Below are 16,989 nucleotides of genomic sequence, written 5' to 3'. Positions count from 1 at the left end.
ATAGACAAGCAGATACAGAATAGCTCTGTCGACTTTAATTCAAAATTTAATAAAAATTTAGAAGTCTAATAATAGAATTGTGTCAAATTTCATCAATATAAGGAAAATGCAATTTGAGTTGTGGAATTTATCTGTAAGCAGACGAACAAATAAAAACATTTTCCTCAAATGGATGTGGTCCAAAATATAATGAATGTCTACAATTTTGGTGTAAAGACCAAGACCAAATTTCCTGCAAGTAGTAAATACTTTTAATTACAGTATTCACAGACAGTATTTCAGTACTCTACCAGAATTTTTTTTAAATACATATCTTTGTACCAGGTCTTCATTTGTTTCAAAATAGGGATTTAACAATGCCTAAAACCAAGCACAAGTTTACTTTTCTTACTCAAGCGGAGGCAGGAAAAGTAACGCTCTTTGGACAAATAAAACAAATGATCGAAAATATCAGCGGCTTCAGAATATGAGAAATTAACCAAAGGTTCGCATTTTTTTTCACAATAATTTAAGGAAAAATTATTTCAGAATAAATAATTTTATAATTTTAAATTAAAATTTTGACTTTTTTAATGATACCCGTTCCATTTTTATGCAACTTTTCCTCTAAATGTTAAAAATTAATACATGTGATTCCGAAATAAGGAAATTTATCAATACTTCTTTGCTGACAAGAGAAGTGGCAAAGTAGTTAAAATTTGAATTACTCTACCTCTATTTCTTTTTTAATTTAGTTTTTATTTCAATACATATGTCTTCAAAAAATATTTGTATGTTATAACATTTTTTACAAAAACAATTTTTATACTTAAAATATTATGAAAAGATTTTAATGTGTTTCAAAGGATTGTAAAATTAATCATTTTGTGAGAAAATCTTTACCATGCAACGTTTTACTTATAACAAAAAGAATTAAAAAGTGTTTTTGAAAATATGCGTTCACTATCTTATTCCTAAACTACTTAGTTTAACAATAAAACTTTATGTTGAGGACATTTAATCGAGCAAATCTGAAAAAATAAAAGAATTTAAAAATAGTTTTACTTAAATTTGTATCATTAAGCCAATTACCGAAATTACTAAAGCAAGGTTCACACGAAGCCAAATATTTCGAGCAATAGAAGGTCATGCCTACTTCAGGAAAATCATGTGATCGCAATGGAACAATGGTAATTAATTGTCCTGATGAAACAACCATTTGCCATTGTTCATTTGGGATCAGGTGATGTTCTTGAGGTAGGCGTGGCCTTCCGTTGTTGGCCTTGTGTGAACCCAGCTTAAGTCAGAAATCAATCTGCCAGAGTGATTGCAATTTTCTCAACGATTTCCAGTATTTATTTTACTTTAGGAAAGACTTTTATATGAAATGAGTAAATAGAACATGAATCAGAACTTCATGTTCAAGATACATGCAATTTATTATTACTTTTTAAAATGCCAAGATTATCTTTCGAGTTTCCTCTAATTTTTTTTTAATTTTTTTTTCTTTAAAAACGAATAAGACGTATAGGAATTCAAATCCGTTATATTGGTCCCTTTTCTTTGAATATAAAGTAATTGCATGAAATTTCCAAGCAAAATATCATATTAATTCCTTACTATATGCAATAAAGCTCTTTTTCATATATGCTAAAACAATGAAAGTAGTTTAACTAAAAATTTCTCTTATTACCACAAAAAAATTGTTCTCGATATCCGAGTATCGGAAGTCTTAAAAAAATTATAAGATACTCTAGTTCAACATTTCTACAAGATTAATGTTTAAGGATTGATTTGTTTATCTTTATCTAGGAAAACAAAACAGTCAGACGCTAACCTCACGTACTGGTCTGAACTCAATTATTTTAATTTCGTATGAAATTTCATGGCCTACGATCCCTTATTCCATACCTTGTAAAATAAAAACCTTGAGACAATTTCCAACATTAACAATTGGACCGATTTCGCAAACTATCTTCGTCACTTATAAAGGGTATTTAACCAATCAGAATTCTTAATATTTATTTTGCAAGTATAATTCAATGCAAGGCTTTTTTTTTTTTTTTTTTTGCTATACCTTGTAGCTTATTAAAGTTTGTTGATTTTACTAAATTAATGCTATTATTTTGAAAATAATTATCTGTTCAGAATAAATATCTTTTTTCTCAACCTTGTTCAAAATCTGCATTTTTCATTTTTCATTGTAAGTAATATGCTCAAAATGAGTTGATGATTTTAGCTTTCTTGGCGCTCAGAATAAATCCAAATCAAAACATGAATGAAACAAAAATTGTGCCGAATTTAATATAAACTTGAAACAGCTCTACCTACTCATGAATTAATTAATTTCACGGCAATGTTAAAAATCTTTTTTTTTTTCCATTTTGAGAGTAGATTGCTACTGGCTGCTTTTATCATTAATGGCTAGCTTTTATAGGTTACATCATTAAACATCAATGGTTTTATATATTATGCTTACTCTATTCAATGCTTTGACACGAATTTATTAGTTTGAATGTTCGAATTAATTTCTGCTAGCTATTCATTAAATAACACTGACACTATACGTATAAGATGTTCCAAAAAGTGGAAGAAACTTTTAATTTCCTAAATATGCTACACAAATACTTTTATTTACAAAGTTTATAAGGTGGGCAGTTACATAAAAATGTTTTGGCCACTGTGGAAATTAATACTAAAAAGTTTTTAAAAAACAATTATACGTGACTAAAAATGTAAAACTGTCAATGAGAAAAATATTTCTCTTACATTCACTTATGCACTAATTTCTATCTACAGAGAATAATATCTATTTCAAAATTCAGAGATATCTACTTTTTTAAATCTAGAGAAAGAATCACAAATTTAGATAAAAACATTTATTTAAGAATTGAAAATTTATTCAACACAGAATATTGTAAATATTTGTTTTAGCATATTATCTAATCATCATCACTTCAAAGAAATTTCTTAATCCAACATAATGTTGTTCACTTTGACTGATTAATTGTTTCAACACAGACTTTATAAAAAGGAAGAAAAATTTGAGGAACTGAACATTTACGATATCTCAGAGAAGTACAGAAATGCCTAGTAAGAAAATGAAGTTTTGGGCTCGGATATCATCCCTGAAAGTTACTACGAAAATTTGCTAAAACACCAGAGTTAAGGAAAAATGATCAAAGTAGTTGAGTAGATAGAATTACCTTTTAATATTTAAGCAAATTTTACTAATAGAAACATGTGACTTTGTGTTCTTATAGATGAATATATGAAAACATTTTATTAATTGACACTTTTTCGCTATCGGACCGTGTAAAAAATGTATTTTTTACATTTTTTACTATTTCCCTTTATAAAAGTCAAAGTATTGTACACATTTCGATATTTTATTCTATAAAATTTAATTTCAAATGAAGTAAGGCATGCTTTGCAGTTGGAGGTATATATTTAATTTGCCGGCGTCCTGGCATAGGGGTAGCGCATCTTCCCCGTGATCTGGGCGTCCCGGTTTGGGCATGCTTGTTCTTCCTGTTCTATCTGTGAGATGTGTGAATGTGCCCTCCTGTAAAAAGGGGTTGTGCAAGCGAATGAGTGATGCGTGAGTAGTCAAATCGTACTCTTGGCCCAAGTTGGCGCTACTAAAAAAACAAGAGGCGCTCCCTCTTAGGCTTACATCGGCTGTCTTTGAACAGCGGGCTTGTCTGTGGAAAGTGCCATAAGAAACAACAACAACATATATCTATTTTACATAATCAAGGAAATAAATGCTTTCTCCTCTTTCTAGGGATACCTTGCATGTGATTCTTGACGTGAAGAGTTTTTATTTCAACTAAATAAAAAAAAAATACTAAGATCTGATTTGGTTCGAGTTATTAACCAGGAAAATTTTGTTAATGTTTTCATAATTTCTTTTGATTTTTTCAAAATTCCAATAATTTTTTGGAATATTTATGATCACAGAAATAAAGAATTGATTTTTTTTACCACCCTCTTTAAACCATTTATATTATTCAATTCTCATTTAAGTTTCAAAAATCTCACTAATCTTTTGTTTCCATCTCATCTATTTCAATGAAAGTAAGACAATATAAAGATAACCTTTGAACAACAAACTGAAACACATGTCCAGTCAAAGGAAAGGTCGTTCCGTGCACCCAAAACACCCACATGAGCCATTTAGTTCCGCAACGACTGTTGACTTTTTAAAAAAAGGCAGGGGGAGGCATTCTTTCCAAACTAAAAATATAACACTAAAGTTCCTCTTTCAGCATTTTTCTTCAGCGAAATCTTTCTTCTTTGATTTCTCATAGCAGAGCAGAACAGGTTTCCGTTTGATCAAACAAAGCTGAACAACTGCGTCTATTCCACGAAAAAGTTGGATCGGACAAAGAAGCGAGAGTCATGGCACGGTTTTGATGGGTGAAACAATCACTGAGGCATAAATGGCTGTATCAGGATGCATGGTGTTTGTGTTGCTGGAATCGCTTTTAAGCCACCATTAAGAGATTATCGAGTGTATCAACCTCCACAAAATGCACTGCACTTTCGTTGCGTCCCACGATATGGAGATCGTATCTGATAATCGGTAATGCACGGTGCATCCTGCACGAGCTCAGAGATTTCACTTTCACTGTATTTGATTTTATTGAAAAGAATCTCAAAATAGAGTTTTATAGAGCATAAACAATACACTTTCATTTAATTTGATTTTGTTGAAAATATGTCGTATTTTAGAACTGAATTTATATGAGGTCAGAAATTTTACTTCCTATGTATTCAGCTTTATTGCAAAGCTCTTGCATAATATAATCCTCATAAACTCAGCAAAAAAAATTTTATTATGTAAATATTTTCATTTTGCATGAAAGTGACCAGAAGTTCTGTATAAATAAGGATAGTTCCAAAATTTTGATAATTGTCCCGACTGCAGGCTGAATTTGTTTTCAGTTTTAATAAAATGTCCAAAATTAATTACTATCATTTTAATTAAATTATTGCATTTAAATTATTTGTTTATTAAATTAAATTCATTATTATTAAAAAAAAGAATCTTTTTGGTTATTGCAATTTTTATTATTATTTTATTTATTTTTATTAGAAATTTTTAAATTATTAAATTAATTTCTGTATTAATTTAATAATTCATAAATTTAAAACATTAATAAATTAAATTATTAAATTAATTTTTCTACTAATTTGGTAATATTATTTGTATTAATAATTTTTATTATTACAAATTATTATTATTTGTTAAAAAATAAAAAAGAATTACAAAATTTAATTTATTTGAATTTTAGAAATAACTTTCTGAAATTATCATATTTTCAAATTTTTACTCTATATATAATTCTATTCCATAGCAATTCTAATAAAGTTTCTTGATTAAGGAATTAATTTGAAGAAAAGGTAATATAAGTGTAGCTGCTAATGTCTCACATTCTACTTCTTCAGCAAAATTGAAGTGATTTTTTTTTCATTGTTTTTGAAAGATTTTTATTATTATTTTGTTCTGCTCTAAAACATATATGTCATTTTCTCCCATCTACAACCCTATATTATATATCTGGAGTATATATATATATATATATCGACAAATTCTACAACATTTAGCTTGAATCTTTTGCGGCTTAAAAGTTCTAAATCCATACAATTACTGAGTTACATTATAAAAAAAAGAAGAAGAAAACGACATTTTATATCCTAACAAGTTTGCATTTTACAAATATAAGACAAATTTAGTATTCCGTTCAGCCCTGAGGCACACGGAATAATCTGAATGACTGAACTGCCACAACAGCGAGTGCTGAGAGCCTATAACCATACTGGAAGCCTCTCATCCCCATATCTGAGGTGCCCTTCAGTGGGACATTTTACAAATATATAAAATACATGAACTGAAGAATTAAAAAAAAGTGCAATTCTAGTTATATCCGAAACACAATTATCCTTATAGTAAATAAGTCCCCAGCATGGTAAAAAAAAAATCTGGCATTATTTTCTAACTTTATCTCACAAATAATCCTTACAAATTGGACTTTGTCAAAAGATGAGATATTATAGCAGAATCATCTGGTAGAAAGAATTGAATTTACATTTGGTTTTATTATTATTATTATTATTATTGAGTTCTTATGATTTTAGAAAGCTTTTATTTCTTTGATCACGTCCCAAAAAAAATTTAAACCTTCTTTGTCATGTGATTGTTTCTGGGTTTGCCATGTTTACCTTACATAAAAGACTGCAGAAGAAAACTCCACAATGCTGAAATGTGACTAGAAATAATTTCGAATTTTGCATTTCTCGATAAAACATAGAGGGGTACTTAGAAGGGAATGAATAGTATTCATCTCAAATGTGAGATAATAATATTTACTATCATTGGAATTATCTTTGTATAATCGTAGAAATTACTGCAATATTTTGCATTTTCATATCATTAGTTTCTCTTCCTGGCCGGCGTCCTGGCATAGGGGTAGCGCGTCTTCCCCGTGATCTGGGCGTCCCGGGTTCGAGTCCCGGTTTGGGCATGGTTGTTCTTCTGTTGTTCTATCTGTGAGATGTGTGAATGTGCCCTCCTGTAAAAAGGGGTTGTGCAAGCGAATGAGTGATGCGTGAGTGGCAAAGTCGTACTCTTGGCCCTAGTTGGCGCTGCTATAAAAAATAAGAGACGTTCCCCTCAGGCTTAAATCGCTGTCTTCATAACAGCGGGCTTGTCAGTGGCAAGTGCCATAAGAAACAAACAAACAGTTTCTCTTCCGATGGGATCGTGTGAAAAAATTCTTGTCCTGCTGGAATTAGAGTGCGAAAACTTTTTATATGAAAAAATAGGGCGCTAGTACAAAAAATATCAGAAATAATTATTTAAAATAAATTAATCACCTGTTTATGTATTTGTTTGATTGGATAAAAAATGTTTTACAAAAAAAGTTATGTTATTTCTCATATTTCAATATCCTGGTTGATATTTTCAAATCAGATACAAAGCCATGTTATTTTCAGGTCAAATAATTATATAGTACGAAATAATACTTGAATTGGTTATTCTCATTTTACTATTGTCACCATGAAATTGTAATTTATTTTTATGTTTTTAATGAAATAAAGAAAGTAGGTAAAAAAAATAGTTAGGTCATTTGTTCGAATTTGGAAAGAATCCCAAACTGTGTGAAATGGTAGTTTTAATTTAAAATCTCATTTAAAAATGAGGCAAACGGACTTGAATGCCAAGGTTTAAATAGAATATGTTATCAAATTCTTTCTTCTATTTTCTTGACATTAAACATTGTTTTTAGATCATCTGGTCTGGGAAAATCGTGCCCCATAATTGCTTTTTATAATTCATATTCTGTGTAATGTATCTCATTATGAAATTTCATTAGTAATTTTTAAATAGCTTGGCCTCTCTAGTTTTATTAGTAATTTTTATATTTCTAAATATTGCCCAAAATTACTATTTCAGGTTAATAATTTAAGACTTTTTTTATCCATATTTCTTTTTTCTTTTTAATGTGGAAAAATCGTTTGTGATGCCGAAAAATTATTTTTTCAGATACTTATTTTATTTTTCTGCATGAATTTTGGATGATGTTGAAAGGAGAAAGAGTCCAGTTGTTTCCATAAGGAAACAATGTAATTTTACATGAAATCAGAGGCAATCAAAGGGTATTTGACTCTAAAGGCGCTTTTATATTAGAATTAGACTAGCAATTATTTTGACTCTAAATAACTGCTGGAATAAAAAGTTTTAAAATTTATTTAATTGAAAATGGAAGAAATATTGATAAAATAATAAAAATATTGCTTTAAAAATGTAGTTATTTGCCTGGTTCGCTCGTTTTTTTTATTTTGAAGAAAAGTGAATATTTCATTTTATAAATTTAAACGGAATAAATAGAAAAAAGTTGGAATGTATTTTTTTATCGGTAAATTATTCTCAATACATGTATATCCTTTCCTTGGTAGGCTAATGCTGTCGTTTTTTTTATATTTTTTCTCTTATAAATCTGTTATTTAAATCCAAAAACGAACATTTGGTTCTAATTACTAAACACTTTAATTTTTCAATTAACAACAATGTTCGTAGATATTTTATACTTTTCATTACTTAAATTTATAATAATCTTAATAATAACAATAAATTTCCATGAGGCTATGCTATAATAAACTTTGTTTAAAAAAATTTCAGTAATTTTTACTAAATTTTAGTTGCATATCGCAAGAAATATTTTTGCCTTCTGTTGGCTTTAATATCTGAAATCTTTATAAATTTTATGTATTTTTGTTATCCATTCAGGAATCAACTTTAACGAGAGGATTAGAAATCAATGTATTAAAAATTGAGTTTCTGGTTCTCAAATGGTATATTAAAAAAGAAACTTTGGCTTAAAATCTATCATCGACTGAAAAATTAAAATCTCTTCTATAACGACGACTTTTGAGGAGAAACTGAATAAGTACCCTTCCTTCAATCCGACCAAGGACTTCGTCTACTGGTATGAGAGATTATCTATTCCTTTCTTTCCCTTTTTTTATTGGTAAATTTGTATAGTTTCTTCCTATGTAAATACTCCAGACACATTTGCTCCTGACACATTAGTCAGCGTTATAGCGAACCATTAGCATTTAATCCATGTTATATCATCACAACAAATTTCTAAAAACACATGCATTTTGTAATTTTACATCAGCTCTTTCGAGTGCTTAAGCAGGTCCGGATTGGACTCTTAGCCAGTGAAAGATTCGGATGTCCCCTTTATCCACCCCTGAAATCTCCTTTTTTTTTATTATTAATATTAATTTAATCTCTGTATAAGCAATTTTTAAATATGAAATGTAAAATAATTAAATTAAATATAAATGATAAATTAAATATAAATGATAAATTAAATATAAATGATAAATTAAATATAAATGATAAATTAAATAAATGATTTATAAATGATAAATTAAATAAATGATTTATAAATGATAAATTAAATAAATGATTTATAAATGATAAATTAAATAAATGATTTATAAATGATAAATTAAATAAATGATTTATAAATGATAAATTAAATAAAAAATGTGTTTAATTCCAGGTCACCATTAAGAGAATTGATCTCAGTACTCGTGTTGAAAAGAATTTAAATTTTAAAATATATTTAAATAAAACATATAAACAATTATAAACATTTTTAATACACTTTATATATGCTAATACAAAATTTGCCAGAACTTTTCAAAAAATTTCAGAACTTACGAAAAAAGTTGGAACACTCTTTAGATGGATTCGGAGTCATGAAAAATGTCCTAAGAATAATATTATGAAATTTAAATGTCACTTGATTTTATTTTTAGTACGTTCGACTTCATGATCCACATAAATGAAACATAAGTACAAAAACAGGAAGAAAAAAATTATTTTACGATTTGACTATCAAATCCTGAATATATGCACTAGATCGTAAAGAAAAGGTTAAAGAACTCTCTCCTGATTATGAACAGTATTTTTAAAGAACTGCTACAAGAAAATGCTGCATAATAGGTCCACTTTTTACGATGCGTGCCTGAAGTACATTCATACTTTCTTTTAATGCGGCTTCACGCATTTCCTTGATGGTGTACTTCATGAACAGCATGCATAAATCAGACTAATTAAATTCTAAGTTTCACTTCAAAAATAGAAAAGAAATTAACATAATAGTTAATAATCCATATAGGTTTTATCCCACTTACAACTACTTGTCCTTTCTAATAGTTAAAATCTGAAGAAAATGGTGAGAGATTAATGGTTTTCTGACATTTCCAAATGGTAAACTGCATGGTTGAGTTATACCGTTGAATAGGAAAAAGTTTTTAAAACAAAACAGTTATTTGCTTGAAATATTAAAAAAATCGCTATTTATCGATGTAAGAAGATTAAATCCAAATATACCATTTCAGAAAAAGGAATTCATTTTAAGAAAACAACATTCAGATTTGACCTTTCCTTTCGGATTTATTTTGCTATTCTTTACACATGACTTGCTACAAATTTTGAAAAAATTTAATATGCTATCCTACACCAGAAGCGAAGAAAGTTTGCAATTCTTCTCGATGGAAAACGTATAGTTGAAGACAACAATAGGCAAACATTTAGTTTTAGACTGTTTCTTTTAAATCTTAGTCTGTTTGCAAATATGGCCAAAGAAACGGATTAAATGCAGTAGACGATCGCCAAGGGGCCTGGATTTAGAGAAAGTTTTAAAAAATTGTTTTCCTTCTACTTTCTTTTACTTCCTCGTATACAAAATACCGAGAAGATATAGAGACTGTTTGCATATTTTTTGAACATCTTAATCGTATGAAGGCCAGTGTCGATGTACTCTTCTTTATTCTGAATGCAAAATCGAATATTGTAGAAATCTTGTAAATTTAACCAGGGGAAATGGTCTTCTCAAAACTTTATTGATCTATGTGTTATTTCCCGGTTTGTGTATAAATAACTGCGTTCCATTAGTGAACAATAGTTATGAGCGAATCTATTAATGTGCCGTCTTTGGCGATTAATGCAGAAGTATCAAAACACAAAATGTGTATTTTGGACTTTTCATTATTGTGTTTTTGAGTTATCGTGTTTACATTATTTTGAAGGTACAGATCGACAGACAGTCAACTTTTTGATGAATTTAGTCCCAAATTAGATAGATATCTACATTTTAAATGTCAAATCTGTGTACCAACTTTCAGCTAGGCAGCTCTCTTCATTTTGCAGTTATCGTATTAGCTTGTATTCGGATAGATGAACAGATAGACTTCTTCGGAATGAATTTCTTCCAAAATTTGGTGAGAAGACTATAATAAAGTTCATGGGTCTAGCTCAAAGCATTTTTGAGTTATCGGGGTGACAGACAGACAAACATAACTCTAAAAATATGTTTTTCGGATTCGCGGAGGTATGAAATGTAAGGATTTATCAATGTATCTTTGACAATTATATTACTTTTTCCTTATATACTTAATATATAAGAAGTGAAAAAAAAGACCCTTTTAAGTGCGATTACAAAATCCTCCCTCTTAGAAAAAGATTTAGGGATGAATAAGACAAGATTTCCATTGATTTTTAGTTGCTATGGAAGACTATTTGCTTTTATAAACAGTCTTATTTTTGACATGATAATGCTGATAGGTTAGCATCTACATGCAAGTTTCATCATGCGTATGATGATTTCTAGCAGTTCAAAACAGATAGATTATATAGGGGTCAGATTGTTGTATCTAGAGTTACCAACTGTGACATGTGTAATATGAGCTCACTGAGAAAGGAGTTTTCTTCATTTCACTTAGAATTTTAATCAACCGTTAATCAGAACTTCCACGTATTTCTTTAAAATATTGCCTGAAAATGAATCCTACACCACTTTAAATTTAAAGAATAAGCCTTTGAGTGTTACCTATTTTTGTTTTCCTACAATTTTTTCTCTAAATTTTGTATACTTTTGTAAAATATGTTTTTAGTTATGCATATTTTTACATTATTTCAATATCTGTGTTTATATGCACGAGCATTGCAGTTGTGTTAAAAACATTTGTGTACTTGTGTGAGCATATTATCATTGTTATATTTAAGAGCAAATTTTGAAAATAAAATAAAAATAGATAAATCAAGCGTAAATCATGCTACTCAATTTCGACAAGTGGTTCGAATCCCAGTTAAATCTATCAGCAGCATTTTGATAAGATCTTAATTTATAGTTTAATACTAATGTTTTTTGAATCATTAAATACTTTTTGTAAATAAACAATGACAAGAATGTTAAGCTGCCGTTTTTTCCGAAGAGAAATATATCTTTTCGATTATTCTAACAATCGATATGAAACGATAAAAACTAACAATATGGAAGTTGCATAAAGAAATTAATAAAGTAGCTTAATTGTTCCTTTCACAATCCCTATGTACGTAAAGAAAAAGTTCTAAAAGTTTGAAACACTCAATTTTCTTTATTCGGATTTAATTTTATCAAAATTCTCAAAGATAATTACATTACTGAATTATAAATACAGTAATAGAAATAAATGCAATGACCATGTGTCCCAAAAATTTCGGAACAGTTTTAAATTTCAAAGGTTTTTCCCGGTGTCCAGTAAAAATAATTTTTAAATCCTTTTCCCCGATTAATTTCATATTGATGAAATTTATTATTCTTTTATAATTGAAAATATGTATATATATTCAAATTTTGTAAACATAAATTAAAAAATAATATGTAGGCTTGTGTGCATTAAGCTTCAGAACATTTAATAAGAAAGGCTTTAAAAAATGATGTATTATTTGATATGATAAAATAGACGTGAAAGAAGCCATATAATCTATAAAACATTTGAATGTAGGTGAGAAATAATCAATAATATTTCGAAAATTTTGTGATTATTTATTTCTTGATCATGTAACGCTTTGACGCAAGATTCAACTAACAGCCTTCGAAAGTTCTAGAGTCGCTTTGGCCTGGTGGAAAAGTCACGGCTTCGAGTTGGAGTGCTCCAACTTCAAAACCCTACTCCATTAAAGAACATCCAAATAACTGGGCTTGATGAATGCTGATTCTATCAGGGACAAGTGATCTCCTTCTTGCATTGTACTGAAATTTGGAAAGAAGGAGGAGGCTCCAGCTCAGGAAACGTTTTCATTATCTGACTGTTGTTCAAAATTATGAGATACAATCCAAAATGATCTCATGGCGCTTTAAAACGAGACGTTAATATAACTAAACGAATAGGCTATATTAAATATTTTCAACAACCTATAAAAAAATACAAAAGAAAGAGGACTACTTAATTTTAATTTTAAGACCCAATTTAGTCAAGAATTACCAGTTACGCAGAACTGTTTTATATTAAGTTCTTTGTTCTCATGCAGTTACTCTACAGTTACGGGGTTGAAAGTAGGCAACTGTATTGCCGTACTTCAATCAACTCTTAATTCTTTCTGTGTAAAGTTTGGATTCGAGAAGTGTAGTCACTATAGGTATATAACTTGTAACAATTCAAATGCGCTGCAGCAAAAAATAAAGATCGAAATTAACCCTTTAGATATTAAAAAGGTTGAATAACAATACTCTGTTGCCAGTAAAATGGGTTTCCTTGCTAAACATCTGATATTGTCAAGTAGGTAGTCTAGTATGGAACTCAATGACTTACACAAGAAATAGAGCTAAACTAATTTATTAACTCAACTCTGAACTGAGAACACAGCGACTGACAAATCTTCTGCTTTTATACTAGCAGGGAAAGTTCCAGAATACTTTTCTGGAGACAGTAAGAAAAGTCCGGAACACTTGTCTGGTAAACTAAAGAAATGTCCAGAATCTTCTGGAACATGAAATAAAGGAAAACATAAAATCAAGGAATTAAATATTTACACAGACTATGAATCGCATGTAGGGGGATTCGAACTTACGGTCTCTTGATTATGAGACCAGTGCTATGACCATTCGGCCATGGAGATTCGACTGTCTCTTTTTCGATGCGGCAATATAATAAGGTTAGTTATTATTAGTATTGTACTTCAGATTGGCGAATAACCCAAATTATGTAGCTTCCTAACCTGCCATCAAGATTTTTATCACACCAATTCTTTTAAGATGTAAAATATTATGGGATTTTCAAATTGATTGAAGGTATAAACTCAAAAACTTTAATCTGACTTCCATATTTTTTCGGATTTCTTTTCAATACTACAGAATCTTATGAAAAGAATCGTTGATAAAAGTAAAAAATATCATTTTAATCATAAACCTAATTTCTGAAAAATTTTCAAGATATTTTACATTTTTATAACCATTGCATTATTAACGAAATATCTAAGAAGTTTTTAAAATTCATAGATTTTAATAGAGTAGTATGAAAAAAGCTGCATTTGCTTTTAAGCATTAATCAATCATTTTGATTGCTACTATACATTTGATTATTATTTATCAAGCTTATGAAATAAACTTGCTTTCTAGAATTTTTATTCAAAATAGAGTTTTATGTATTTTGAATTTGAAATAAATGTATTTAAAATATATGAATAATTTCTGTGTTTTCTTGAATATTTTTATTTCTAATGAACAAATATATTAGTATTATTATAATTTTTAAAATGAATATCAAGGTACTATTAATATATAAAAACAGATGTATCCAGTAATACTTTTACAATTTGAAATACAAAAAATGGAAATCATGTAAACAAAAACAGATTTGGAAAAAGCAAACCTTGGAATAATAGGTTTACAAACGCGTGGGTATAGCAACAGAGGAGTTGCGCAGTAAAAGTCATAAAAAATACGTAGTCATGACAATCAACAACTTCTGAAGAAGATTAATAAACTACAAAAAAAAAATTGTTTTCGATTTAAGAATCATAAAAAACAATCTGTCATGACTTCAATACATAACTTATAAAATTCAAAATTCTCTAAATAAAATTTTTTATCATTAAACATTGCATCGGGGTTTTTTTCCTAGTCTACATGTTTTTCATACGCATGAACAAATAATATAAGCATAGTTATCACAATACTGAAAATCAATATTAGAAAAGTATTAATTTATGAAAGCAAGCATAAACAGTGCTTTAAAAAACACAACCGAAAAAAATATTTTTTAGAACAAATAAAGTAGGTTTATAAGTGCGTAGGCATAATAAAGGGGGAGTTTTCATTAACAACAGATAGATAAAAAAAAATTGTGATCTCAATTTTCACAGAGCAAATTCAAAATACAGATTTGTTTCCATGAATTAAGTAATCATTTATAGTTTTCCAATAAATTTTAAAAGCTTATGATATATTTACAATTTCTTAATGCAATGAAGTTTTTTTTTTTTAAATTAACTTTTCTTATATGAGGAGGGAAAAAAAATAACAGAGGCTTTTTTTTTGTACGCGTTGGCGAGTTGAATACTACTCCCATCTCGGATGAATGCCCTTGGCATCATTTTCATTCTCTTTGGCGACATGAAGTTTTGTAAACACGAACAACCCTGCCAACACGCGAGTGTTTCAAATCGCGGTTTGAGACAGGATAGCAACGGATATGAGGAGGATGGCTGTCCATCGCAACCTTTTAAAATAAAATGTATTTTGTTGATGCTCGGTTATCGTGGTGGGAAAATGCATCTAGTGGACATCACATAAAGCACTGGAATGGATAAATGAATTTTGAGCTCCTTGGTATTTGCATATGTGAACTTTGGAACTGAAAGATGGTCGGTATTATCAAAATTTCAGTTGGCAGTACGCAGGCCGTGAACTTCATTTGCTTAGACATTAATTAGTGTTGTTTTACAATAGGATTTATTATTTCGAACGACTTTTAAGGTGAGTTGACTTACTCTTTATGTAATTCTGTTTCGAAATCAGTGTAAGTTTAACAATTATTTTTATGTTTGTGCAAAGTAAATACAGAATATCGACCCAATTATGATTATGGTCATGAAAAATTGAATTTTTATTTTAATGTTGTTTTAAGTTATAAATTTCTACATTGTGCAACATTAATTTTTTTTAATTTTATTATTGGCTGCTTAAAATTATTTAAAAATTAATTAATTAATAGACTTGTTGTATGGCAGTATAAATTTTTATTTTATTACTTTTTAACAAATTAGATTTGCCTATTTCTATAGAAGTAAATACAAAGCATTACATCGTCGTCTTAATTATTGAATTCTGCTACAATTCTCAATAAGCTTTATTTCAATTACACACTTAAAAGAAGCATTTTATCTTAAATAATGTCTAATCACAGCACGTTGTGTGAATTGCTTGAAATAGTATAGATTTAAATGTATTCCTATCATTAGCATGGCGAATTCGGTAGCTAACCTAGGAGTAATTTTAAAAGATTTAGATAGCCGTATACATGTTCTATACGAGGTTATCGAATGCGCATTATTGGCAGCTGATATGAAATAAAGATGCTTAGATGTTGCCCGTGGGACAAAAGGAAATCGCATATGGCAATTATTAAATACTAAACAAAATTTAAAGTTTTCTTTTGTTTTGTACTTAAATTAGTTCTTCCTACAATTACTTGTTATAGTCATTTGCAATCGATGGCCTTTAAATAGCCTTGTATTTTTAATATGAATAGTTATAAATTATGAAACAGAACATCTGAGGACTTTCAAGTTTGGAATAAAAACATACAATTTTTGAGTTTCATGGCTTAACCGGACGTCTAAATGCTATTTTTCACCTACTAAAATTTTTACATTTAGCTTTACAATAACTGTACATTTTTATTTTGCATCTTTTTTAAAAATTTATAACGCAATTCAACTTGATCTTCCTGACTCGAAATATTTTATTTTATTATGTAAAATGCTTTATTTAAAGCTGAGAAACAATTCGTGTCAATTTGACATTGAATAAGCCACAAAAATGTCTGAAATCTGAAAATCTTCCATTTGAAGACTATTGATGCATTGTTAAATTCGGGAACCTTCAATGAATCAAATTTGTCCCTAACAAATAACAAAAGAAAAAAAAATCTAAAACTGTTTTATTTTTAAGGCAAAAAAAAAAAATCAAGGCGGCTATTTCGATGATTTGGCTATCACAAAAATACTGAATTGTTGACAAACATTACTTTTAATTTACCATTTCCTTAAACCCTTTCCTTTCAATCTTTTTTATCCAAGTTAGGCTACTCTGAGGTGGTATTAAATAAAAAATACAATTTGCAATCTATTGTATTAACGTTTAAGAGGCTTAAATGTGTATTCTACGTCAACTAATGCGCTTACTTATCGATTTAATACTGGAAAGAAGGAACAAAAGATATGAATTATTATCGACATTCATTTCCTATTTCAAATCTTAGACGCAGACGTAGTTAATTTGCTGGAACAGAAAGAAACAAATTTCAGGTCTATTCTAATGCATCGGTTTAGAAGTAATTGGTTCAAGTCACCAGGTATTCGGATTATTAAGACAAATCTTGAGATATGTAGTATCTGTATACCTCGTTGAAGTTAGAGAAAGTATTTGATAAGGATTA

The 16,989-nt window shown here is 28.8% G+C and overlaps 1 protein-coding gene across 1 annotated transcript in view; it reads left to right on the top strand.

The window, feature by feature from the left end:
* Positions 1-14,999: 14,999 nt before the first annotated feature.
* Positions 15,000-16,989, top strand: part of LOC129968958 (uncharacterized) — a 53,438-nt gene continuing 51,448 nt past the window's right edge. Inside the window, exon 1 of the mRNA XM_056083331.1 lies at positions 15,000-15,305. The gene's annotated coding sequence lies outside the window, so the exon portion shown is untranslated. The remainder of the gene's footprint in view (positions 15,306-16,989) is intronic.

Source organism: Argiope bruennichi, chromosome 5 (genome assembly GCF_947563725.1).
Source record: "Argiope bruennichi chromosome 5, qqArgBrue1.1, whole genome shotgun sequence".
In the NCBI taxonomy this organism is placed as follows: Eukaryota; Metazoa; Arthropoda; class Arachnida; order Araneae; family Araneidae; genus Argiope; species Argiope bruennichi.
Note: the sequence above shows the minus strand (reverse complement) of the source record. Positions and strands in the feature narration are given on the sequence as shown.